The 25566-nt window shown below is 39.7% G+C and overlaps 1 long non-coding RNA gene across 2 annotated transcripts in view; it reads left to right on the forward strand.

Moving 5' to 3' along the window:
• The window catches only part of LOC114141842 (uncharacterized), a 66798-nt gene that overhangs the window by 34460 nt on the left and 6772 nt on the right, over positions 1–25566 (forward strand). Inside the window, exons 2-4 of one of the 2 annotated variants that reach the window (XR_003594914.1) lie at positions 1167–1287; positions 18973–19058; positions 23924–24008. This is a non-coding gene — a long non-coding RNA (uncharacterized LOC114141842). The remainder of the gene's footprint in view (positions 1–1166; positions 1288–18972; positions 19059–23923; positions 24009–25566) is intronic. The other variant, XR_003594915.1, reaches the window with a different exon arrangement.

Genomic DNA, 25566 nt, shown 5'->3' on the forward strand with positions numbered 1-25566 from the left:
CCTGGCTGCACGCTGCCTTTCAGCTGACTTAAAGGCAGCTGCCCCCCCTTATTTACATTGTCTGTTTGGACATATTTTTCATTTATGATGGGCAGTCAGGGTGTGAAAAGTAAATTATCATAACTCATCGTTCTGACTTAAGTAACATTATTGTTGGTGGAGGCAGGGCAGAAATACTGACTATTTATTCATTCAATGCACATGTGCCAAACTCAAGGCCCGGGGGCCAAATCGGCCCGCCATAAGTTTTTATGTGGCCATCTAGACTAGAAGGACACAGAAGTAAAACTTTCAAGATTACATTTGTGTCCTTAAAAATAATTTTATCAATCAAATCAAAGCATTTTTTATCTGTGTATTGCCAAATTACATCAATGTGAAAAGATGCTAGATAATATTTAATTTCAAGACGTTCTCATCGAATGCAGAGACAGTTATTTATTATATTATATTTTAGCCTTTTGTTAAACTGTTGACATTCCTAATTTGGATATGGACCAAAAAGAAAACAATTGTGACGCCTCCTTTCTAATGTGAGGATTGTGGATTTACAACGCTGCTTCGTGAGGGGCAGCATAACAACATGTTACAATGTTCTGGGCAAAAATATACTTGGCTGGTATTTATATGAATATTTTGACATCAAGACATAACGATTTCCAGCCATAATTCTTCGACATTCCCTTCGCAGGCGAACGTCAAATCTTCTGGACTTGTGCATAATATGAAACTGTGTTGTTGTGTAGCTCTGTGTTAGAAAATGATTAGCTCTGAGTTTAAACCCAGCTGTCCTTGCTCATTTTCTTCGTGCTGGTTATTCTGGGCTATAATACGTCTGCATTTACATCTAACTGACATTTAAATACACTGATTAACACGTTTAGAGCGAATAAATACTGATTTTAGCCTACACATTCAAGGAGTATTTAGACATTCTTCAGAAGTAGTTCCAACCACAAAATTCTCATCTTAGAAAATAAGATTACTAGACCTTTGTTTCGTTTTTCTAATGTTGGGTAAATACCAGGATCGAGTAAATCTGTGCAATTCCGACTCAAAAGTTATCGGCTCGTAAGGCTCTCGTACAGATGCAGCGCGAAGTTTGGATGCAGACCCCGTCCTGACAAATAGATAATAACACATGCTCTTTCCTTCTCACTCTGCAGGCGGATGAAACAGAAGTGAATCCTTCTGCAGGAGCCACCAGTGCGCTCAGGGACACAGCATCCAGGGACCGGCCCCTGGTCCCCCTGCCTGCGCTCCGAGGAGCAGCGAACTGAGGAGCCGGTGAGCTGAGGAGCCAGCAGGTCACCACTTCACTGAGAGGCTCCAGGCAAACACATCACAGACAAAAACCAGAGAAGCACTCTGGCTTTCAATATTGATCACCTCTTGCACATTCACACACCCCCCCCCCCCCCCACACACACACATCTCATGTCAGAGAAATCAATGAACAGACAAATTTATTCTGGCTGTAAACCAAGTAAGTCTAGCGGTATTTGTGTGTTTTTTTGAGTTTGGAGCTCGGGTGGATATTCAAGACTGGGGGAAAAAAAGGAAAAGGAAAAAAAACCGGTAAATTGGAGTTGAGGAGTCGGATCCAGAAAGTTTCTGTAAATATTTTTTCGACAAACGATCGAGGAGGTGGTGGAAGGGACTATATAGGGAGCGAGGGAGGGAGGAGAGGAGGCGTTGACGAGGCGTTGTCGAAGAGAGAAGAGAGGAGGAGATTAGGGTTGGCGGTTCGCTGTCGAACCAGCGTCGATACAACGGCAGCATTTGCCTAATCCTTTGGTAATGGGAGCTTAGCGGCCTCCTCGGACACACAAACACTCCCACCGCCTCCTCCTCCCGCGGCTCCGGTCCTCTCTTCTTCTTTCCTGCCCTCTTCCCGTCTCATTTACATGACATTAGAAACATTAGGGCGACTCCAACAAGGCCCCATTGTGTGCGTGTTGGTTTTGGGTCCCAGCGCGCCGGAGCCGGAGCTTTGGAAGAGGAGAGGAGTGGAGCGAGTCAGGACATCACAGAGGCTCGTCCGCTGTTTTGTCCCGCTCGAGATGGTGTGTGTGCCTCTAAAGGACCCGCTGAAAGAGCGACGGAGACAGTGATAAATGGCTTCAGTGTGTCCAGAGCGAGCGATCTGACTGCAGATGTGTCTCCACAGAGAGCGTCCCGGGCGCCTGTAGGATGCACGGGCTTTGGGCCTGGAAATATAAGGGCTGTTTGTTTTCCCCTCCGATAATTAGTTCAACAGAGGAACATGAAAAGCGGCGTGGAAATGATGTGTCATGGAGAACTCGCGCCATTAGATTAGTTTTTTTCCCCCCATAACCGCAGTTCAAACAACGAGGTGACAGAAGAGAGGAGAGGGTGGGGGGGGAAAGCATTGCACCTCATTGGAAACTGTTTATGTGACAAACAAACACTTTTATTACCATGAAAATGTGCGTCTTTTTTCTCTAAGAAAGCTTTTTCTCTTCACCCACGACTATCTTTGGGATTAATGTGGATAAATCTGATAATAGGTTGTGCATAAGCACTGCAAAATTGCAGCCTTTGAAATGAAAAGTGAAGGAAAACAAAGATCAGAATGGTTTCACAAACATTCATTGTCGTGCCGACTCAACATCAGGAATGCAAATATATTGGGTTTTTTTTTTTTAAAGACAAACTCGTATATTTTATTTTTGGAAAATGTGTTCATGTGTTTGTACAGCAAATCATGCATAAAAACAAGGAGTGTAAAAAAAAAAAAAAGCAAAACAACAAAACATTATTAAATGTTGGAACTAAGCAGACAAAAAGAGCCATTTATAGCAAATGTCCAAGACATTGCGTTAAAGACGAAGGGGCCTTGTTTAAAGTCTACAGAGAAAATATCATGTTTTACCAAAGCCTTTTTCAGTGGATAAAAAACTAATTTCAATTAGATTTTTATGCAATATTTTGTCCCCTTTATTCAGTTTTATATAGCATTTTGTGCAAACAAATATTATTCACATGGACATGATGTTGAAATCACAAAAAACTATTGTAAACGGATAAAAATACTGCAAGTGTTTGTAAAATAAGCTTAAAACAAAACAGTTTGTTAAAGTATTATGTGCCAGAAGCCGTACATGTGCAGTAAATATGTATTGGTTTCTTTTGACAATAAGTAAAATAGTTTAGTGAGAGGATATCTGAGGATATCTATGCATCAGTGGTGTTTACACTTATAGAAGCTGTCATGTTGTAGCACACTGACATTGTTTTCACTGTTAAGACAAAGTTTGGATAACTCTGCTGCGAACATATCAAGCTGCAGACACGTTCACAATCAGAAAGCAAGAAGAAGAAGAAAAAAAACAGCAACAGTCCTCTGTGTTTCTCGGCTTTTTCTCCAACTTTCCTCCTTTCCCCTCGCTTTCATTTAGTCCCATAAAGCGCAGTTTTCAGTTGGCTTCAAAGCTCTGTGCCGAGCTCAGTTGGGGGCCTTCAAAGCCCCCTGTCTGTCGGCAGGTTTTAGGCGCAGAGAAAGCTTCTTGTTCTTTAAGGATTTGGCTCACAAATAACGCCCAGCCAGGGCCAAGGCAACTATAGCTTGCACCCTGACAGGATGGTAAAGGCGAACCGATGCATTTCACTGATGTGTTTTGGGGGGCTGTTCCTGCATCTGTCCGAGTGAGTACCTGCTCTGTGTTCATTTCATTTGCCTTCTTTGCTTTGAGGTTTTTTTTTTTTCCTCTCTCTTCTCCTCCATACTGTCCTCATCTTTGAAATGCTGCCTGTGCTTTACAAGACATTTACCATGAGGCTGCTTGCACTAGACGTCATCTCGAAGCTATTCATCTAGGAGCAGTTTCACACTTTCAACCCCTAATTGTCTTGTTGCATTATTATTTAATACATGCACTGTGTCTATATATATATAAAAAAAAAAGTGAACTAAAATTAAAAGTGCAGGGAACTGGCTGTTTCTCCGTTTTAAAGAACAAAACCGTCTTTGAGTTTCTTTTTAGATACACTTCATAAATATCAGTAGGAATTGTCTGCACTGTGGATCGCACTGATCTTACATTGAGCAAATGTTGGACTTCAAAAGCCCGTTAGATATGTGCTGAGAACAAGTCACTATTACTCAATGCTGCGGTTTTATTGCTGCTCTTTAAAACTTGTGATGGTGGCCGGATTGCGATGCAGCGCATTAACGTTTAATTGTCCCTCGGGTCGTGACTTTTTCCCCTGTCCCTGCTTTTACCCCTCGCGCCTCAGATCCGAGATTTCGAAATGACGATCTGACATGAAAACAACACAACAGGTTTCTCTGCTGTATACCATAACAAACAAAAAAAAAAAAAAGGGAGGAGATCCAAACCTCCTCTGGCCAATGAATGCAGGATTCACGTAGGACATTTTGACACTGTGTCTCTCGGAGGTGGACAGGTAAAATCCAGGTGCTGAGACTTGTAATGTGCATGTTGGTAAAATAAAAGTAACTTGCAGGCAACTATGACTTTGTAGCTAAACAGTAATTTACACAGCTTAAGCTGCTCTAAATTAATGCCGTAATTCTTTTTACAAATATAGTTATGAAACACATTGTCACGGCACAGTAGAATGATGTAAAGTACGGTAGCTTAACTGAATAATCACTAACAAAACTGTCAACTTTCATTAATTGCAGTAACGGGAGTCACTCCTGTTCACGTTCTTTTGACTTCAACGTCATTTTGTGAAGAAGCTGCTGAATTTCACCTCATTCCTCAAATAAATGAGCAAGTTTAACGAATTGTAATGTGTAATTTCTAACAGTTCATGCCAGCACTGACTTGCGTGTGCGCGTACGTGTTCATGTTGGAGACTTGGTGGCGTTGTTGCTGTTGATGGTGTTCCACGTGTTTGGCGAGAGCATTGTGTTGCAGAGTCTGTGTACAACAGCAGTCGCTTCAGCAGCAGAACTGGACCTGAGCAGGAAATGAGATTATGAGTTTGTTTGATTGTTTGTTTTTACGTTGCATTTTGCTGAAGTGTGCAGATCCACTCGGTCATTCAGGTCTGTTTGATCAGAGAGAGCACACTGTCAAAGGGTCTGTTTCTCTACATGTTGCACTTCTGTAGACTCTGGGTAATTTGCACACTCAGTCCCTGGTTGGGCTTTTTCTTTGAAAGAAATAAAAACAAAACAAAATTGCATTTTAAGGTCTAAATTATAAAAGTTGTCCCGTCTAAAGGTAAAAAAAAAAAAGCTAAAAGAAAATCAGACATTTACAAATGTAGATAAACTACCGTTACCAATCAGACAATCTTTGATTGTCCGATCTGGTCGGTGATCGGCAGATCAAATAGTGAAAAATCAGAATTTTTTTTCCCCCCAAATTTATTAAATGCGTAAAAACTGTGAACTCCCTCAATTTTCTGTCTACAAACACATCAACCAATGGATGCACTTTTCTGAATTCAATCAAAATCCGGTGAAGGTTAGGGAATATGCTTTAATTCTTTTTATTTTCTACTGGCTTTAAAGCTAACATCACTATCAAAGGAGATAGTTTGTGTGATACTTTTTGCCTCTTTTGCATATTAAAATCCTTAAAAAATCAGGAAACAGTATCAGCCAGGAAAAGGTAGATCAGTGCATCTCTGCTGAAGTGTGACTGGCAGACCTTACTGTGTTTAGACCAGGCAGAATGGATGAAACTCTTGTTTTAGAGTGATGTACGTCAAGCAGTGACCTATTTGTAATCTGTACAACGTATCTATTTCTAATTAAAGTCCGAGGATTGGATTGTGCATGGGGTTCAGTTCTTTTCGTCATATAATTTGTTTTATTGGGTAAATCTGGCATATTTGAGAATAAATCAACAATGTTTATGGGTCTGAACAGCAATCATTGCCCCCCGGTCGTCTTCAGTTTTTATCATGATGCAGAGGATAACAGGAAGCACAGGCCTCTCTTTTTTTTTTTGTCTCTCTTTTTCCCTCTTCTGGGTCTCTTTGTCAGTCACTTTGTTACGGGGCCGCTGCTAAATGCCTAAATTGTAATTGTAAATTGTAGGCCTGCCCACATGTTAGCTCGCCGGTCACAGCGCCGCTTCAGAGAGCAGCACGGAGAGAGGCTGACGGGACGAGATGGAAACAGGCAGCCATTATAATCAGTCATTCAGCCTTTTGGAGGAGACGGAGAGCGTTCGCGGTTGGTTCTAAATTTAAAGGGAACCTCTGTGACCTGCTGGCTTTCAGTCGGCCTAAAACCACTCCGCTGCTCTGCCTCCCTCCATCTCTCCCTCCTCCCCTTTCTTCTGCATTCCCTCGTTCCCTGTCAACATGTCCCTGCCTCGATCGCTGCTGGTCCTTTTTTTTTTTTTTTTCCATGCATCCACAGCAGAAAAATACAAATTTGTAGCTTACTTCGGAATTTATTTGTTAATGAACAGAGTTAATATCATTTCTAGAGCGAATACATTTACCGTTAGTATTTCCATACAGCTGCTGCTGTTTGTTTTAGAGTTATTATCTCATCTGGTCTCTGTTTGGATTCGTTTTGTTCTTTTCACCTTGCAATTTCCTTTATGCATTTTTCTGCCTCCAGTGAAATTCATTCATATAATCCAAACCACCGGAATGATCAATATTAGTAAAAAAATATTTACAGCTTAAATTTTGGAGAGATTTTGACAAGCATGTTCTCGTTTCAGTTCGTGACACATTTAGGAACTGATTCAAAATATTTTACAGCAGTTTCATACCACATCTTCTGACGCGTAATAAACATATAACGCCATTGCTTTAAATACATATTCACCTATTTAGTCAATTTCAAATCTTCTTATACAAACAATCTTTTCTTTATGTAGTTTTTTTAAGCATTGTATTTCCTTTGAAATCAATGGATTCCTAATTGTGAATGAGAACTGCTACAAGTAAACCAGGCGAAGCGTGCGTTGTTAAAATAATAACAGGAACCATTTCTTCTCTATAGACTTCAGTAACGTTGCTTTATTACAACAATATGAATGTTTCTGGATATATGCATTTCTTATAACACAATGCGGTGTTTTAGCCCATGAATGTTTAAGTGAGGAATTTGATTTTCTTTGGATTTCATGCCACATCCAAGTTTCTTTTAAAAGTGTTCTTACTTCTCTGTCTGATTTTTTTTTCACTGTTAGATTTTATTTACTATTTTAAGTGATTAAGTGTGGTTCCTTATCTTCGACAGCGTGGTTCATAAAATGTAACATCACGCAAAGTTTTGCACAACCCGATTCCCCAATATGGAAGTAAATATTACAGGCGAGTTTTGTATATTTCCATATTACCTGTAAGTCATTTTATTGCAGTATATTGATTGAAAACGTGAAGCTCTTTTCCATCAATTCCACTGAGAGTGAAACATTTCAAGCATTTATTTCTGTTACTTTTCATGAGATTGAACAACACAAACATCAAAACTCGATTCTATAACAACCCGGTTGGTCATGGGGAGGGCTGATACAAACATATTAAAGAAAAGTTGAGTGGAAGGAAAAACGTGTGGCAGAAAAAAGGTGCACAAGCAACAGGGACCACCTGCAGGATTGAGAGCACTGCAGGAAAAGCTAATTGAAGAGTTTGGGGAGATTAACCAGGAGACAGATACATCAGGCCATCCACGAACCACAGACCTTGCCAGAAGTAAGAAATAAGACTGGATAAAGTTCTCTTTTCAGATTAAAGTACATTTTGAGATGTGGTTGAAGGTTGTTGAGGTCCACTGTGACGTTTCCACAGCAGTCACAGCATTGCGTGGGGTTTGGCCGCAGTGCTTTTATCCAGGGTGAAGTCAGTGCAGCCATCTCTCATGAAAACGTCAAGCATCTTAAAATTCCCTCACGCTTTATGGAGATGCCGATTTCATTTTCCAACACGAGTTGGCACCGGCCCACACTGCTAAAGGTACCAGGACCGGCTTTAACGGCTGTGATTTTACTGTGCTTAATTGGCCTGAAAACTGCCCCGACCTAAACTACACAGAAGAAGAGACGCCAGAGCCGACGATGGCTGACATTGGTTTTTTTTTAATAAAAGATTATTTTTATCTAAATGAATCGTATATAATCATAATAATGAACTAATTTTAATTTTTTCCATCAACTTTAAGCCACGACCATCATAATTAACAAATGCTTGAAATATATTTCAAGCATTTTACAGGTTTCACCATTTAAATTGAATGACTGAAATAAACAATTTTTTTAATGATGTATTAAGATGCACCTGTACATGAGAGCAGGTGTTGATGTGCCACTTGCTACTCTGGGTATATAGAGACGGCGATGCTGAGTACGTCTCCAGTACATGTTGAGCAGGAGAGAGGTGTAAAAAAAAAAAAAAGAAAGAAAAAATCAGTCTCATGCTCAAAGATAATTTCGACTCAGTTCTCCTGACCTGTGTATGTGTGTGAAGCAGGGGTTGTCGCTGCAAACCGCGCAGAAACCTACTAAATTATAGGTGGGCTGCAGCGCTGCCTTGTTATTATTCCCAGGCACACCCTGTCTCCCTGCTTCACCTTTCCTCTCCCACCAATTTCTGTCTGTCAAAGCGCAGTCGGGGGAAATATCGCCCGTGTGTGTCGCCTCTTAAGCAAACTGTGGCTCTCTGCTGCGTTAATCGTATTTCTCCTGGCAAGTTGTTAACTCTGGCAGGAGCAAGCAGAGGCGGGTGGCGGGAGAGGAGGAGAAGAAGGGGATGCGATGGAGGGGAGTGGGGGGAGGGGACCGACGTGGAAAACACACGACAAGAGCGAAAGAGAAGGAGCATAATTAGCGAAGTTGCGCCGAGGTTTTGAGTCATTTGCAGAAGGGAACCCGAATCCTTCACTCCCCTTCTCATGATTCCACCTTTAAATAATTCAGAAGGAGGGACGGTCCTTCTCTAGCCGCTGAGGTGTCAGCAGCTCTGCACCTATACCCAGATGACAAACACGCATGAGCACACACCCACACCTGTACACGTGGCTGTCAAGTCTGCTTAGTGCGTAGCCAAAGTCTGCCTGTGCCACGGAAATAATTAGACGGGCTCCTAACGTCGACGCATGGCGTCATCAGATATGTGGTAGAGCCGTGGAGTCATACACAAAAGCAACATGGCTGGAGAGTCAAAAAAATAATTTGACGTTGCATTAAAATCCAGTGTGACAGCACACGCAATCATCTGAAAGTGCTCTACGTTTCATTGTAAGACATCCATTTTGTTTCATGATTAAGCTTGGTGATATTTAAAATATATATATATATATATATATATATATATATATATATTTTACCATCAAAAACACATTGTGAATTTACAAATAAAATTAAAGTCTGCAGGTTTAAATAGCTGGGGTGCTGGGATAAGGCTTTCTGAAGGGAGGCCAAATGAAAGGCACCTTTAAACCAAGGGTGGTACATAAAAAAAAAAAAAAAGTAAGAAAATTTCAGGAATTACATTTAGGTTTCTTATCAGGGATTCAAATAAAAACTGGATTTTACTGACTTTTGAAAAATAAACACCACTAGTAGAATGTAGTTTACATTTTCAAACGGCAAATTTGATATGTTACAAGATGCTGTTTGAGCTGTCGCCATATTTGGCTCTCGTGTTTTTGAAAAGCTCTTTGAAGTTTTTCCTCAAGCTTTGAGTGAGAACCTGTAACCCAGACGTCGTCTGAGGGCTGAATGTGTGAGAGACACACATTCAGAAAAGGCCACTATGAAACGCAGGAGGGAGGGAGGATATACAGCAGAAACAATTAGTCCCACAAGAATGAGAGGAGAGGACACAAAATAATAACTGTGGTAATAATAAGGAAGAAGCCATTTTCATATTCTGAAACTTTGGAGGATCTCTTTGCAGAAAACAGTGAGCATAAAAACAAGCTTTTAGTAACCATTGAACTGTAATTAATAGAGAAATCAGCTACAGTTTGTTGTTATTTTTGGCAGGTAATTAAAAAACTTTAGTTTCTTATTCAGTTGTCGTTTTCCTTCCTTGACCATCAGAGAGAGAAAAAAAAAAAAATCACTTAAATGTCCCATTGTAACAATGCTGGATGCTGCCAACGACAACAGTGTCTACCAACCGTATCTGATAGTTAATAAACTAAAATAGTTCATCAAAGTACACACTGTTTTATTAAGTAGACCTGCCTGCTGCAGATCAGAGCCAATGAATGGAACAAAGACCAATTCTGATCTCATTCCAGTGGATTGATGCAACATTATTAAGCGCTGTTGCATCAAACTCTGCCATCAACAGTGGTCCGCTCTCAGAAGGTGACGTCCAATTAATTTAATCACATTTAGCCAAAGGTCTTGGGGAATTCAGTTCTTCACCGCTGCTCTCGGCCCCGTTCCTGTCTTCTCCTCACTTCCAGCAGCAGCTTTTTATTTTTTTTTTGTTCGTCTTGGTAAATATAGCCACCATCGACACTTTTTTTTTTTTTTTTTTTGTCTGCCTGTCAACATGGAATCTGTTGCTACTTCAATAATCTCAGTGGCAATTTTGTACTAGACAAATATCTAATAATAGCCAGGCTGTTAAAATAGGTGGTTCTTCCTGGAGCTCAGACATAATGAAGTGTTTCGTTCTGTCACGCTGTCAAAAAAAAAAAAGCCTTGAATGCTGAGATAATAATGTAGATCCCAAAAATATAATCACAAATGAGTCCAACAAACACCGTCGACGTCCCGTCCCACTCCGGCGTGCCTGATATAAATTCTCCCTGTGTCCGTGTTTTGCTGCGGAGTAACCTTGGAGGAAAGTGAGGAATAAAAGATAAAGAAGTAACTGCTAAATTGTCCTGTTATCAGAAATCCTAGCAAAAGTATTTGTATCTCTTGACCTGTTCTTACATTCTGTGACGTAAACTTCAGTATGTTTTATTGGGTTTTGTATCACAGAGACCAAAACTGTGTGACATAAATTTGGACTAGAAGGAAAAACAATCTGCAGTGTTCGAGACGCTAGAAAAGGAAATCTCAAAATTGAGAGTACTGCACATGTACTCAGTTCCCCTTTTAATCTGACACCCCTAAGTAGAATCCAGTGTAATAACATGTATTCACAGAATTTAGTGAGGTGTGAGATTTAAAGTCAGTCTTAAATACAGATGTTCAGTTAAGGCCTCAGAGGTTTTTGTGGGGGAAAAAAAATTGAAAACCACGTCTTTTCTTTGCGCTTCAAAGTTGAGGCTAATTTTGTGTTGCTTTAAATAGAAATTACACCAATGTTTGTGGCTGTGATGTGATTAAAAAAAATCAGCTCAAGGGGTATTAATACTTTTTAATTGATTGACAATTAAAATCACTTCCTGCTAGTAACAAAGCAGTAGGTTTATCAGATTACCTGTGCTTAAACATCATTCTAACACAAATACACAGTTTCACCCCCTATGCAAATGCGCATTAATTATATATTTTCTGAATAAATCTCACAATAGTTCATTATCGCGTTACGACAACACCAAACTAATTACGAAGCCCAGTCGGCAGCGGGCCAGACGGCGACGTGGTGGAATAGATTATTATATTATTAATACTGAGGGGACATTTCTGAGAGGAGAGAATATAACCCACGTGGCTTTGTAGCCACGGCCCAGGCGAGGCTGTCTTTATGCATAATTCATATTTCATATCATCATGGCGATCATGCGCGGCGAGTGTTTGCTCTCCCTGCAGGGTGGCGGGGGGGGGGCGGCTTGGTTTTAAGTGGGGAATGTGAGCGATGCAGGCGTTGCTCGTGTTCTGAGGACCACGGGTTGGTTTACAGAGTCGCAACGTGGGAAACTCATTTTCCACTGAAGAGACAATTCCCGCGAGGTAACGCGATATGTTTAGGAATGAGGAAACCGCTCAGGTTGGGATTAGGTCAAAGTGGTGTGGAAATGTTGAGGAAAACCCAACAGCGTTCCAGGCTATTTCTGGAGAAAGGCTCTGCTACAGAGGTACAACTGAGTGGGTGTGTAGAGAAATACGTTTGGCCACGAGTGAGAAAAACATAAAATATCTAAACACCGACCTGTCTTTTGATTCAATTTGCCTTTGTGTTTAAAAGGGCCCACTGTCACATTTCTGTGTTATTATTTGCACATAGACAGCTGGAGTGGGATGAAGAGGTTTCTGAATAGTTTGCAGGTAAACACAGAGCCACAGAGAAATGGTTTGAAACTTTTCAGCCACTGTAGATACAGACAACTTAAGATTACTATAAGACAGTTTTCTTACTTATAAAAATGAATGTGTGTCTGTCTTACTTGATACTCATGTTTTTATTTTTTACCCATTTTGAAGAGTTGCTTTGAGAAAGGTTCTGTGCCACATCATATTTATCCCCAAGTGAAACGGGATTTCATGGATTACTAAGTTAAAGTTCCTATAGGTGATCTGATTAACCTAAAAAGGACAAAAATCACTCCTGTTAATTCATCGGATGGGGTTACGGTACTTTTTCATGGACATATTTTGATTGAGCTGTTTGTTTTTCTCTGCTGGAGCGGAAAAAGAAAAAAAAAGCTTTTTAACATGTTTTAGATTTTTTTTTTCATCGAGAGTGCTGATCATTTTGGTGTTTTTATCACGATAAAATGCAGATTTGGTCTCGGTATTTAGCTGATTCATTTTAATTAAAAAAAATATATAATAAATAAATAAAAACGCAATGTGCATTGTTTTTATCAAAATTTTAGAAGAACATTTTTCTCGCTCTGTTGCCTTTTGTTTCCTGTGCTGCGTTCTTTCCATCCTGGATGAGCTTGAATCGATCTGGCCGCTGCTCTTGAGAAGTTTTCCCCTAACATCCAAACCCTCACTAGCACACACACACACACACACACACACACACACACACCCACCCACCCACACACATAGTGGGATAAGTATATGTCTCATTTAATATAGATATTTCTCACATTTTGTGGGCACGACAGACTAGAATTAATTATCCTCGCCCACTTTGGACACACACACACACGCACACACACACACACACACACACACACCCCATCAGACATCCACAAAAGAAGCACATATAAACACACATTCCCTCTATATGTATTTGTGCAGTGTTTATTCACTGAGGAGAAGTGTGAAGTTACTCATGCTTGGTATTCCCAAGATGTCTCACAGAAAGATATTGCAAAGTGTTTGTGTGTGTGTTATGCGTGTGTGCGTGGCCATGTGTGAAGGCTGGAATACAGAATGGTATTGATTAAACACAGCAGGGGGTGAGAGTGTGAGCACTGCAGATAGCTCACTCACCTGCCACTCTGCAGACACACACACACACACACGCCATACACAAACATCAAACTAGCCGCTGGCTTCATTAGAAAGAGCCTGGCTGGCTTTCGATATGATGAATAAAATAAATCGAGGAATTTTAATTCAGCTTTGAGGGGTGCAATATCAGGTTTGCATTGAAAATGTGTTCTGCTGTCCTTTTGTTTTGTTCTTCCTTCAATGTTTCAGTGTTTGACAGGTACATTCTTCCAAAAAAAGAAAGAAAGTACATTTAACCTCATCAATCGCCCCCCAAAATGTTACTTTTTACAGCTTAAATTGGCAAATTTGAGAATGCAAAGGCTATTTTTTTACAAAATGAGTGACACTCCTGTTGAAGATATGACTAAAAGACGGAATAAAAGCCTTAAGTCTTGTAACTCAGAGATTAGCTTAACCAACATTTGTTTTGGGAGTCATCCTTGCAGAGTCCAGAGCTGAGTGAAATTTCCTGTTTGTGGTCGACATGAGAGACGTCGGTTCACTGAGCTGAAAACAGCTGAACGATAAAGAGCACGTCTTCTCAACGGGTTGTTAACAGGTACTTCTTTGATATAGTAAAAAACAGATTTGTGTGTTGGTTCTTCAACATATTACAGCCATTCTGCTATAGTTTCAATAACTTGGTGTGAGCGCCAGGAAGGCAGATAAATAAAAGTATGCAGATGTTTTCAACTGTTGCATACACGAGTCGTAGAAATAGACAGTCATGTGACGAGCGTCTTCATTTCTGAGCCCAACTTTCCTGCTTGTACGGCTCTCACGAGTCGAGCCGTATTGAAATTGGACCTAATGAACGTCCTTTGTACGTCTTCATGACTTAAGCACATGCAATAACTACGTCTTGTTTGAAATGCAAGCGAAAGGCTTTTGTGGAAGCAAAATCACAGATTGTTTTCTAATTCGCTTTACAAATTTATATATATATATAAAAAAAAGTCATTTGGGTTTGACCCCCACTGCCTTTTGAGTTCAATAACCTGGTAAAGACCACAGGCAGCTGTGTGTGATTTCACAACAATCGGCGAATACATCTGCTCTGCGAAGAAACACCAATTATACGCCAGGAATAAAGCTGTGGAGAAGTTTTTTTTTAATGCAGGGTTAATTTATAAAATATCTCACAGAGAACTGTTCAGTCATCACAAAAACAAAATTAAAAAATTGTGGTCGTAACGCGATGGGCGTATGAATTCTTCTGCAAAGTACTATACGGTAAACTCACCAAACCTCCGACACGTGTTTGTGTGATTCATGAACCTGCGATGGCATCGTCTGTGTTCATCGCAAACTAGAAGCTGCTGTTCTATGTGATGGTGCGACTCATCGCAGAGTGCAAGTAAAATAAAACAACCCAAAGCTGTCCCCATATGGTTAATAATACACAGAAAAAAAAATGGGTAAATCCCCCCTAGTGCCATACAGGTGCAGACATTTTACAACGTTAAGCTGTAAACTGTGCTGCCATCCTGCTCTCTTCTGTAATGTAATATGAGGCTTTTGTTGTTAACAGAGGGACACATGAAGGGCACTGATCCGGAGAGGGGAAGGGTTCTCTAAGATCAACCAGGTCATGATGTGATCCACCAACAGGAAGACAATCATGGCCGTCCCCTGCCTTTTCGGCTTTCATTAGCCCAACGTTAACAGCTGTAATAACTAGATGCCTCTCACTAACTCCATATAATCTGACAGTTTACACCAGGGGTCTCAAACTCCAGTCCTCGTGGGCCGCAGTCCTGCAACTTTTAGATGTGCCTCTGCTACGCCACACCTGAATAGAATAATTAGGTCATTAGCAAGGCTGGGAAAACTGATCCACACAAGGAGGAGGTAATTAAGTCATTTAATTCCAGTGTTTTGTACCTGTGGCACATCTAAAAACTGTAGTTTGAGACCTCTGGTTTACACACAGAGCTGAGAAAGTCTATTAACTGATGATTCAGTGTCTTTTCTTACTTTCATTGTGAAATATTCTCTATTAAGTAGATATAATGTAACTTTCTTATTGTACTATCTTTGCTGTTGAAGGTTAAAGTTTAACTTCCTGCAAAGTATCTCATACCTTACTTTCTGTAGGCAGCAAAAAGTTTTCCCCCCATAAATCTATTTATTCGTTATTCGTGTCTCCTGACACTAATTATGACATTACAGTCAGCAGGTAAATCAGGACCGATGCCTTTTTCAGAAGCAGCAGCCTTCAGTAGATCGCTGCACTCTGATTATTATTATCCCGACTTTCTCCAACCTTCAATAACGATGTTGCTCATTTTGACACTGATGCACTCCTGTTTACGGAGCCTCTCCTTGAGCGCCGCACAGCAAATTGCCGGAGCCTATTTGCAGGAGTTTTCGCTCTCCATAAATGTCGCAGCTCCAATTCAGGACATTGATAAGAAAAAAAAGGAGGGAGGCTGGAGAGGCTGTATGTTGCGAGATGCATTTGTATTCTTCACCATTATTATCCCTCACCGTCTCTCTGTCCGTCCAGATCCGTCTTTTCTTTTCTTCCTTCCTACTCTCCTCTCCTTCTTTCTCTTGCTCCCTCTTTCCACACCGCTAGGTTTTAATCACTGCTGTAATTGGCAACTCCATGCTGTGCTTGCGCACATACACGCCTTCATACACACATACACACACCCACACACACACACACCCACTCCTGTTCTTTCTAGCTGCTGCAAATCCCTCTGGCAATGTAGGCGTGAAGGCGTGTTGGGGTGTGTGTGTGTGTGTGTGTGTGTGTATGGGGAGTTAGTGGAGGAGATATGGCAAGATAAGGATAATGAAAGAAGGAGAGTTTCAGAACTGCAAGCCAACTCAACAATCTGTCTGCAGCGAAGTTCTATGTGCAAATGGAGCGGTGCGGCCAAACTGTAATTATGGATGAGAAAGAAATAAAAAACAGGCACATTTTAGGACTTATTAATGAGCACCACATTGTGATGGAGTTACTGAGAAAGCTGATGTAGCTTGGTCCATTAAATAAACAACCAGCGTTGAGCTGGGGTACCTATTAGAAAGCATAGTTGTGTTAATAGGTCACAATGAAGCAGCAGTTTTATGTTCAACCAAACCTTTTGGCATGTTGGTCCAGCAGACATGTCAACGCAGGAAATGTCTGATTTTGTTTTTTTTTTATGTTTGGTCAGAGAATATAGCGAGGCAGCTTGGAGTATTGAAACTGCTAAAAAAAAAACCCCACAAACATTTAAAGCAAGTAAAAAAGTATTTAAAATGTTTTTCTCGAAATAAATATTTCTTTCGGGGTCATTGACGTAATATTGGCACCGACTCGAGTAATCCATAAATAAAAATAAATCAAGGCAAATTGGGCAACCAATCAAGTCATGGGTACAAAATTGGGATGGAACATTAACCACGTATTGAAAACACTTACAGAAATGTGTTAAATACTTTGCAGAAAAGCCTGCTGTGATGATGACAACTTCAATTCTCACAGATGGAAAAATTGCGATTGTTACCCTTTCTTCGGCACAAACTGTCTTCGAAGCTTAAATATTTTAGAGATACTTCCTATGAACTCAGATCTTCAGTTCTTTCTATTATTTTTGAATTGGAAACAAATGAGTTATCCAGACTGGACCATCCTCACTTTTTTAAAAAACCAATTAGGAGTTTAATTAGATAAAATGAGCCACATTCCATCTTCAGGTTCTCAGAGAGAAGGTCCCGGTACATTTCTCCATTCATCCTTCCTTCAGTAGCATGAAGTTTGCCAGTATCACATGATGTAAGGCAGCCCACACCATGATGTTCACACCTGCAACCTTTCTCTTTCTCTATGTCGTTTTTGGGTTGAAGTGTACAAGCATTCTTCCTGCAAATGTGTTTATGTAAATTGAGTGTGTGCGGCTCTGGATGTATGGATGTTAAACCCAGATAAAAAGGAACATTAATTAATCTATGTTTGTTTTTTATTTGATTTAATAATGAGGGTCCATCTGAAAATATGGTATAAGTTCATGAGATAGGAGTTCATAAGTTTCTTACTTCTTCCTAAGCATGTTAAGATTATTGTAGTACAGAAATATGTGTTTTGCATTTCTTGTTCATGTGTGCGATTTTATACTTCTACCATGTTCAAAATAAATCAAATAAATGACACTCAAAGATTTCAGCTATGCCATCACCGAACCAGACTATTTTCGCCCAGTAATCTTCTTCAGCATATTTTAAACAAGCTTCCGCTTCAGCATCATTTCTTCAATTAAATTTATGCTTTACTTTATATTGATCAGAGTGTTTAGGAAGTTTTAATTCGCATCCCCGATTTCAAGTTTTCCTTCTGTGACACGACACAGAAGCCGTTTAAACTTGGCCACTCCTAAGATTAAGGCAAAAAAAAAAAAAACAACAAAAAAACATGACGTTCAACTAAGTTAGGAATTGGTTAGAAGAAAACAGCTGCGCTTGCCCTTCTTTATAGTCAGCAATAACAAAGCAGTTGAAAACAACCTAAACTTGACAAGCAACATTTGACGAGGACCCAAGTTTATCTTGCCACCACCCACAATTAGGAGGATGGTGAGGGAGATAATAGGTTTCTTCCAAAGCTGTCTTGTCTTGAGTTCACCAAGTCTCCATAACAACCAGTTGTTTTTTTACACACCTTTAATTGGCGTGCAAATAATTGTGAAGGAGGCCTTTATAATATATCTGTGATGGATATTGTGATAAAAGGATCACAATAGGATCAAATCATACATTTTTATAAAACATTGAAGTCGAGTTCAATTTATTATGCCAATTGGAAAAAAAAAATATTTATTTTTTTGTTAATGTAAGGAAACCCAGCCGACTGTATTGAGTTTGCAGAAATCCCTCAAACTAAGCAAGTATGTGGCGACTGTGGACAGCATAACCCGACTGAGCAGCCAAATGGGGCTTTGACATATTCTCATGCTGAGAATAAGGCAGCAAATGTCATCTAAAACTTGCACAGCTTCTCGCTAAGTCACAGGTACAGAAATGTACTACTCTCTATGTCAGCACCGTCAACACAGATCAATGTGTGGGAAATAGTGGGAAAAAATGCCCAAACCACACTTAATTTCAGATCCTTTACTTTAAAGTACTGACCAGGAAGAACATGCCTGGTTGTAAAAGGCTTCTTCGACCAGCTCACCAAATCCCACACTGTGAGAACCAGATGACAATGGCCGTGCTAAACCCAAATGCTAAAGAATCCCAGCTTTATGGTTATCATGCCACATTGAATGCAGAAAAGAAAGTTTCATGCCTCTGTGTGTGTGTGTGCGCGCATCTTTTATGTGGGTCACCCCACCATGTCTAATGGCCCCTTGCTGCGTGCAGCGTCCTGCGTTGAGCTGCTCCCTGCTGTCACACTCACACACACACAGACAAACAAATGTGCGGGCACAGTGGGGGAGATTTTTGGGGTCTCCCTTTGCCCTAATACCCTCCACAATACACCACTGCTGCATCTGTTGCGTCGGTCCTCAAAGTTTAAAGTTGCTCGGTGAAGAACTAGCATCCCTCTCCTTTCCTCACTAGCTAGCTTCACTCCTCTTTTCTGATGACATCTGCTCACCTTTTCCCTCTTTTCTGCCACTTTTTATTCTTTCAACTCAAAAGATGGGTTATTATTTTTGCCATTTTTTCAGCAATAAATTTTTTTTTTTTTGCTGTTGTTTCACCCTAGGATGACTGGGACTGGATTTTACAAGGAGCAGACTTCAGCCTTTTTAGGCCTTCATGACGCATGTGGCTAGCGGCTACCTCAACCAGGTGAGCCTCTGCATTAAGGAGATTTAAAACCCCACATTGGCATTTTTAAGGTTTCTCTCAATAGAAATTTAAGGCTAGCATTGACGTAGCTAGCAAAAACAACATTGCTTGATCCCCCCTCTGAGTCATTAATGCCATGCTAAAGTCAGCCTTGGTATCTTCTGTCTCAAAATGTGAATTTCAAAGTATTTTTGCAATTAGTGGGTGGGAAGAGTGTGTTTTCTTTTTTTTTTGTCATATTTTTCCTTTTGCTGACTTGTCTATCCAGGCATAAACCAGAAAAAAAAAATTTAAAAAAAGACCCTTATTAAAATTCTAGCACTGCAGTTTTATTTACCTCCTTCACTGTGGAAAAATCTTGGAGGCGAGGAAAGACGAAGAGAGGAGAGGACAGGAGGGGGATGGGTGAGGTACAGTTCGAGAAAGGAAGAAGCGAAGAGTAAGATGCTGATAATTCAGTTTACCACAGCCAGACCCAGCCCATCCCCATTGCTTGTCTATGTACTGGAGCACATATACACACCAGGAAACAAGGCAAGGCATAATTGTAGATACAATAGCCTAACTGGGAAGCAGCTAACTTTCAAAATACGATCAACGGTATGAAGGCTGACTTTGGCCCTCAGAGCGTAAAATGAACCGATACATACCCAAGCTAATTCTCAGCTGCAGAGAAGCCAGTTACGTCACTACATTTTCACACTGCGGTACTGTCTCTTTGTCTGCTTGTCGGATAGCCAGCTGTAAGACGGAGGGCGTACAATGTCTTGGACAAAAATACAGCTTTGTGGACTTTTTTTTTTTTTGGTTTGTTTCGATGCACCTTTGTTCAAATATTGATTGGTGTCACGATGATTAGTTGTTTGGTGTTTAAATTTGTTCTCTTTTTTTTATCTGAAGTGTGTTTCACCGAATATTTACACAGATTAATGAAATTGTTCTTGTGTGTGTGTGTGTGTGTACACACACAAGAACATCGCGTGAATTGTAAGATCCACTGAGTTTTACAATAGGCATGAAGAGGGAAATTAAAGCCATCTTTGTGTTTCCACGTGAACTGGGCAGCCATAAACGCAGTGGAACGGTGTAAAATTTGTATCGTGATATATGGCGACCTTTTTGTTCATCTGCGCTTGATGTCTCATAAACACACAGACAACACAAAGAGAAGAAGAGCAATAATTTGTTTCAGTTCTACTCCTGCCATATCCCGTTTTTAATTTCTTTCAGTCAAAATAAATATGAGAGTATTTGACTAAAGTAGAGGATTTTTTTCAGCGAACTGTTTGCCTGTGTGAATCAGTAGCGTTCTGTTATTTCCAGGGCCTCGTCTTCGACCGTTTGGGACAGACTAACCTTATTCTAACTCCACCACCCCCATTTTCAGCTCAGCTGATCAATATTCACAAAAGACAAACCCCCCCAAAAATGCTCATGTGAATCCACAACACAGACGACATGAGACCTCCGAAGTCTACGGCGAATACAAAAATGAGTCAGACGTAGCAAGGAGAACAGTGAAATAACAATGCTCATTTGTTGCAAGTGATAAACAAAGAAACGTTTTGGGATTTGATTCCACTGTGGCTTCTGCTCTTCACACACACAGTCGTACCATGGACTGGGCTGACAGGATTATAGAGTGGTCCTGTAGTCACATTCTTTGTGTTTCTTTCCTCTCTTTCAGTCCACCAAGCCTAAAATATTCACAAAGTTAATTCCTGTCTGACAGAGCACTAAAATAAATATGATCTATCTATCTATCTATCTATCTATCTATCTATCTATCTATCTATCTATCTATCTATCTATCTATCTATCTATCTATCTATCTATCTATCTATGACTATATTTTTCAAGTTTTGGATTTGAGGGTGTTGTCTACTGGTGTATAAATTAAAAATAATGCAGCAGAGCTGGAGACAGACAGGCTTTACAGAATACTGATGCCATATTACGTGTTTGCGAGTGGAGAATATTGGACCTATAGCGACAGGTTATTGGTCAAACCTCGGGTTGTGACAGTAGAGCTGTTTTTCATTTTTATGTGCTTTATCTTGCACATAAAAACACCAGAGGGACACTGTTATTTTCAACAATTGCTATATATATATATATATCAAACACTATTGCTGTGCGAAAGAATGGAATGAGCAGTCGTTGTTATAGCACTTGTCCCAACGTTTTCGTATTTGATTTTCTGGTGGTGACTGCAGCCTTATTTATGTGCTTTTTATTCGTTGTCTGGGTATCGAAAGAGTGTTAGTTTTTCTCTCTGTCTGAAGGACAATGTTCCCATTCGGAGGAGAGTGGGAGTGCAGTGTTTGACACGTTAGTGCTGGCTGATTAGTCGACACATAAAGAACATGCAGTCCCGCCATCACTATTCAGCCATTTTGTCTCCGCCGTTTGTGCTTACTGGTCGAGTGGATGTTTGTGTGCGCGAGAAAGGCTTTTGTTAAGGTAATGCGTAGGAGAGAGAAAGACCGAGGGAGAAGACACCGTGAAAAATCGCGCAGACCGCGGCCAAGTCCCACCGACCCTCCGATGAGATTTTGTCGTCTTTAGTCTGACCGCGTCATTAAAACACAATTTTTGTGTTTTACCTAAAATTGCGAGGTAACAAGAGTAATAATAATAATAATTAAAAAAAGGTTATATTTTATATGGAGAGGTGCTGTGTATGGAAGAGTGTCAGATCAGTAGTTTTGTGTCTTTTGTCTCTTAAGTGGATTAACACTGTGGTCAGTGAGACACACAGTGAAACTGGCAGCCATAGCCATTGTTTACAGGCTGGTGTCGCCTCCGCCGCTTCAAATCTTTGTTCGATGCTGATTTGTTTCCCCAGACTTTCTTACAATTGCTGGGTGGAGTTTGTGCTGATTCGATGTGTAATCTTTTGGTGCGGGGGGAGAAACGTGCACTTGTTTGCATTGCATCGTTATATTTAATTCATTTTTGGGCCCTTTCTAAAATTAGAGCCCAGAATCTGCAATATATGTATAGTCAGAACACACACACACACACGCATATATATATATGCGTGTGTGTGTGTACATGTCATGTTTATTATTTTACAGGACGCTACATCTTTAATAAAGATGCAAATCTTGTTTTTCACATTGCGTAATCTTGTGTAGTTTTGAAGGCAAATTCAATCAACCTTCCACCATCATATTAGCTTTATAAAACATCAAGAGAAAATAATTAGATATGCAATATGAAGGCAAGAAATTTGATGCTTTTTATATTTTCATCTTATTTTTTCTCACTAGCACCACTACATAGCTACTATAAATCAGGCTAAAGCACTCTTGATGAATATGTGCTTAAATACAGTTTAGTTTACTCAAATTGATGCAATTGGTATTACAAATACTATTTATGTTACTGCTTCTGTTCAGCATACAATGTACATAATGTATGTAATGCATGCTATATTTGCTTTATCATTCATTCATAACATAAATTTATTTCCTTGCTTTTTTTTTTAAATATTTTTTTTATTCCTAAAAAGAGCAAAGATACTTTGTAATTTTAGCTGTTCGAACAGTAGAGCTCCCCCTCTGGCTTTCAGGTAGCTTAGCATCCACTTTTGCACTAATCTGTTTGGAACAATAAAGTGTGTGGTTATAATTCAGTTGTTTTTACTTTTTTAAAAAAGAGGAAAAAATAACAAAATAAATAGCCGCATTTCAGCTGTGTCGCATATATTTACAATTGACTTATACCCTCAGAACAAGATGAATGAAATAATGTGACATGTTCACATATTTCCGTAATTAATTTTAAAAACATAATCAAAACACATTTTAGCTTCACGGTGGACAGATTTTTATTTAGATTTGACAAACCATAAAGAGTAGATTACTCCGCAGGACGCAGAGCTGCTGGTCTCCCAGTTTTAAAAATTTCTTTAAAAAATCAGTTTTTGTTGAGTGGGTTACATTCACAATGACAGTGATGAAAAAAAGTATATTTGCACCATGAGACGAAAATTCAACTTAAGCTCCTTTCATATTTATCAATCGCGGCCCACATTTCATATCTCTGCAGATAATAAATACCTGCATATTTCAGATTTGTTATCTTTGCCTCTGTACACCTTATCTCTGCAGGTAATTTGTATATCTTTGCGTATACTCTTAACCTTGGCTACAAACGACTAAAACGATAAGATTTCAATAAGTTTTTGAAGTGCTGTCTAATAGATGGTGCTATGATTACACATTCAAGGCCTTTAAGTGACATCCAAGTAATGTAGTTCTATGTCCTTTATATTTTCTTTTTTCATTTTCCGACGAGGCTTTAATGGATTTATTTGTCAAAAGGTTGGTGGTTCGCTACGTGTGGTCGTGTTTTCAGTAGTTAACGTGACGCTTTAGTAGATTTTCTTTTTGCATTTCTTTAGACCGTAGCCTTCTGTTTTGTTGGCTGAAAAATAATTAAAGTGGACAGGCCTAAACGTACACGAGTAACTTTGCATCAACGGTCAAAATTTAGACAAGGGGAAAACATTTAATCAACATTCATGGGTGAATTTTAAATAAGATTTTTTTTTATTTTTTATGAGCGATGAAACAAATCAAAGCCTAAATAAATATTATTCATACTTAATAACACGAGTGCATTACAGATCAAATAAGAAAGCTAGATATTTATCATGCTGCACTACTTAAATATCCAAATTCTCAGTAATCAGAAATAATAACATTTCTTTTGTGTCGCGTGACATGCTAAATTGGTTCGTGAGCCATGAAGGAGCTGTAATTTCAACGAAATGACTCAATGTTAAGTCAGATGACATTGAAAAGCAGTTTGTTATTCTTCTGGTTGACTCAGTCATCATCTCCTTTACCATTCAGCCCCGTTCGCTTTGACTGAGGCCTGTGCTGAGGACCGCCATTCATGACCAGCAGCGTGTGCAAACAGAAAAGTGTTATTGTCAAGGTGGGTGTGTGTTTGCATTGACCCTTTTAAAAGGGAGGCTTCGCCTCCACAATACGCTCTGATGTTGATTTTTCCCTCTTTCTTCTTCTATCTGTATTTCACACACACTCCCTGTCGTAAGCACACGCCCACACACACACACACACGCACTCACAAAAGCCAGGCGGACCTATGCAGGATCAGCCATGCTAGAAGTTGTCAGTTTGACATTGTTGTCTATAAGCTGCTTTGGAGCAAAAGAAGAAGAAGTTCTAAGGACATTTCCAAATGGTTTGTAGTAGTTGAGTTTTTTTTGGGTTTTTTTTCCCCACTGCAGCCACAGCTCCAAGTCAGTGAATCACTGAAAGGGGGGGGGAGGGCGGCGGCTCCTTCCAGTCATTCGCAGCTCAAATGTGAATAGGACCAGCAATTGATTTGCTAATGACAAAGTCCTCTGCCTTAATAAAAATGGACGTAACAAGCCTGTCCGTTTTGGTGTTTGCTGTGTTTTAGGAGGCTTCCTAAATCGATTAGCAGAAGGTGAAGCGGAGGCTGCCGTGCAGGATGTTGTTTCATGCAGTGGAAAGATGACTTTAAGATAAATGTGACACAGCTGTTGTAACTGCTGCTCCGCCGCTTGAATCTGCCCGGAATAACCAAATAGTAATTATTGAATTATTGTGCCACAAAGTGAGTGGAAATAATACACTCAGTCATGATTTATTAAATTAATTTGAGCAGAGTCAGCCTTGTCAGTGATGCAGTCTCTTCATGCGGGGACAAGGACTCAGGTTTTCCAGATGCACTTTTGACTGACGAGCGTTTGCAAATTGGATTTATTTTCACATAGGATTTATATGATACTGTACGTTCATGAGTTGAAATACTGTCAGGCTTAGACTCAGGTAAAGATTTTGCAGTATGGTATTGTTAAAAATGCCACCGCTTTATGCGTCGTAAACAAAATTGAAAGCAAAAAATGTTACACGTGATGTAATTGATTTTATTTAACACGGAATCTTACAACTACAGTAAGAAATAATGTATTATTACAATCACAGTTATGTTAAATATGTAATTTTTACTTATTGCTATTTAGATATACTTAAACAAAAATACAGAATTAACTATTACTAAATGTATTTGCATGTTCTTCTGCCATTTATAGAGTAGCACAGCAAATTGATGAATAGTCGGAAAAGAGGTGCTGTTTAACGGAGGCGTTCGTTAGTGAGCCAGCTGTAATTTGGATACATTTTACTTCTTTAATCTGTGCTCAGTGACTGTCTGTGTTTGTGCAATCATAAAGATTTACAAAGATATAAACACAAAAAAAATCCAGCTGACTGACAGTGTGCAGCAATCACGGGAGGGACATGCATTACTTGATGATCCATTCTGGAAAATCTTTATTTCTCTGTCATGACATTAAAACGATTTTATTAAAGTGTAGCAGCAGTGCAGTAGAAAACATTAGTAGATTAAAAACCTCAGCATTTTAAAACCTTTAACTACCTCATGCCTAAGACACATAAATCATCAAAAGCCTTGTAGAAAAACCAATAAAAACTCCAGCTAA

Source organism: Xiphophorus couchianus, chromosome 3 (genome assembly GCF_001444195.1).
Source record: "Xiphophorus couchianus chromosome 3, X_couchianus-1.0, whole genome shotgun sequence".
Classification (NCBI taxonomy): Eukaryota; Metazoa; Chordata; class Actinopteri; order Cyprinodontiformes; family Poeciliidae; genus Xiphophorus; species Xiphophorus couchianus.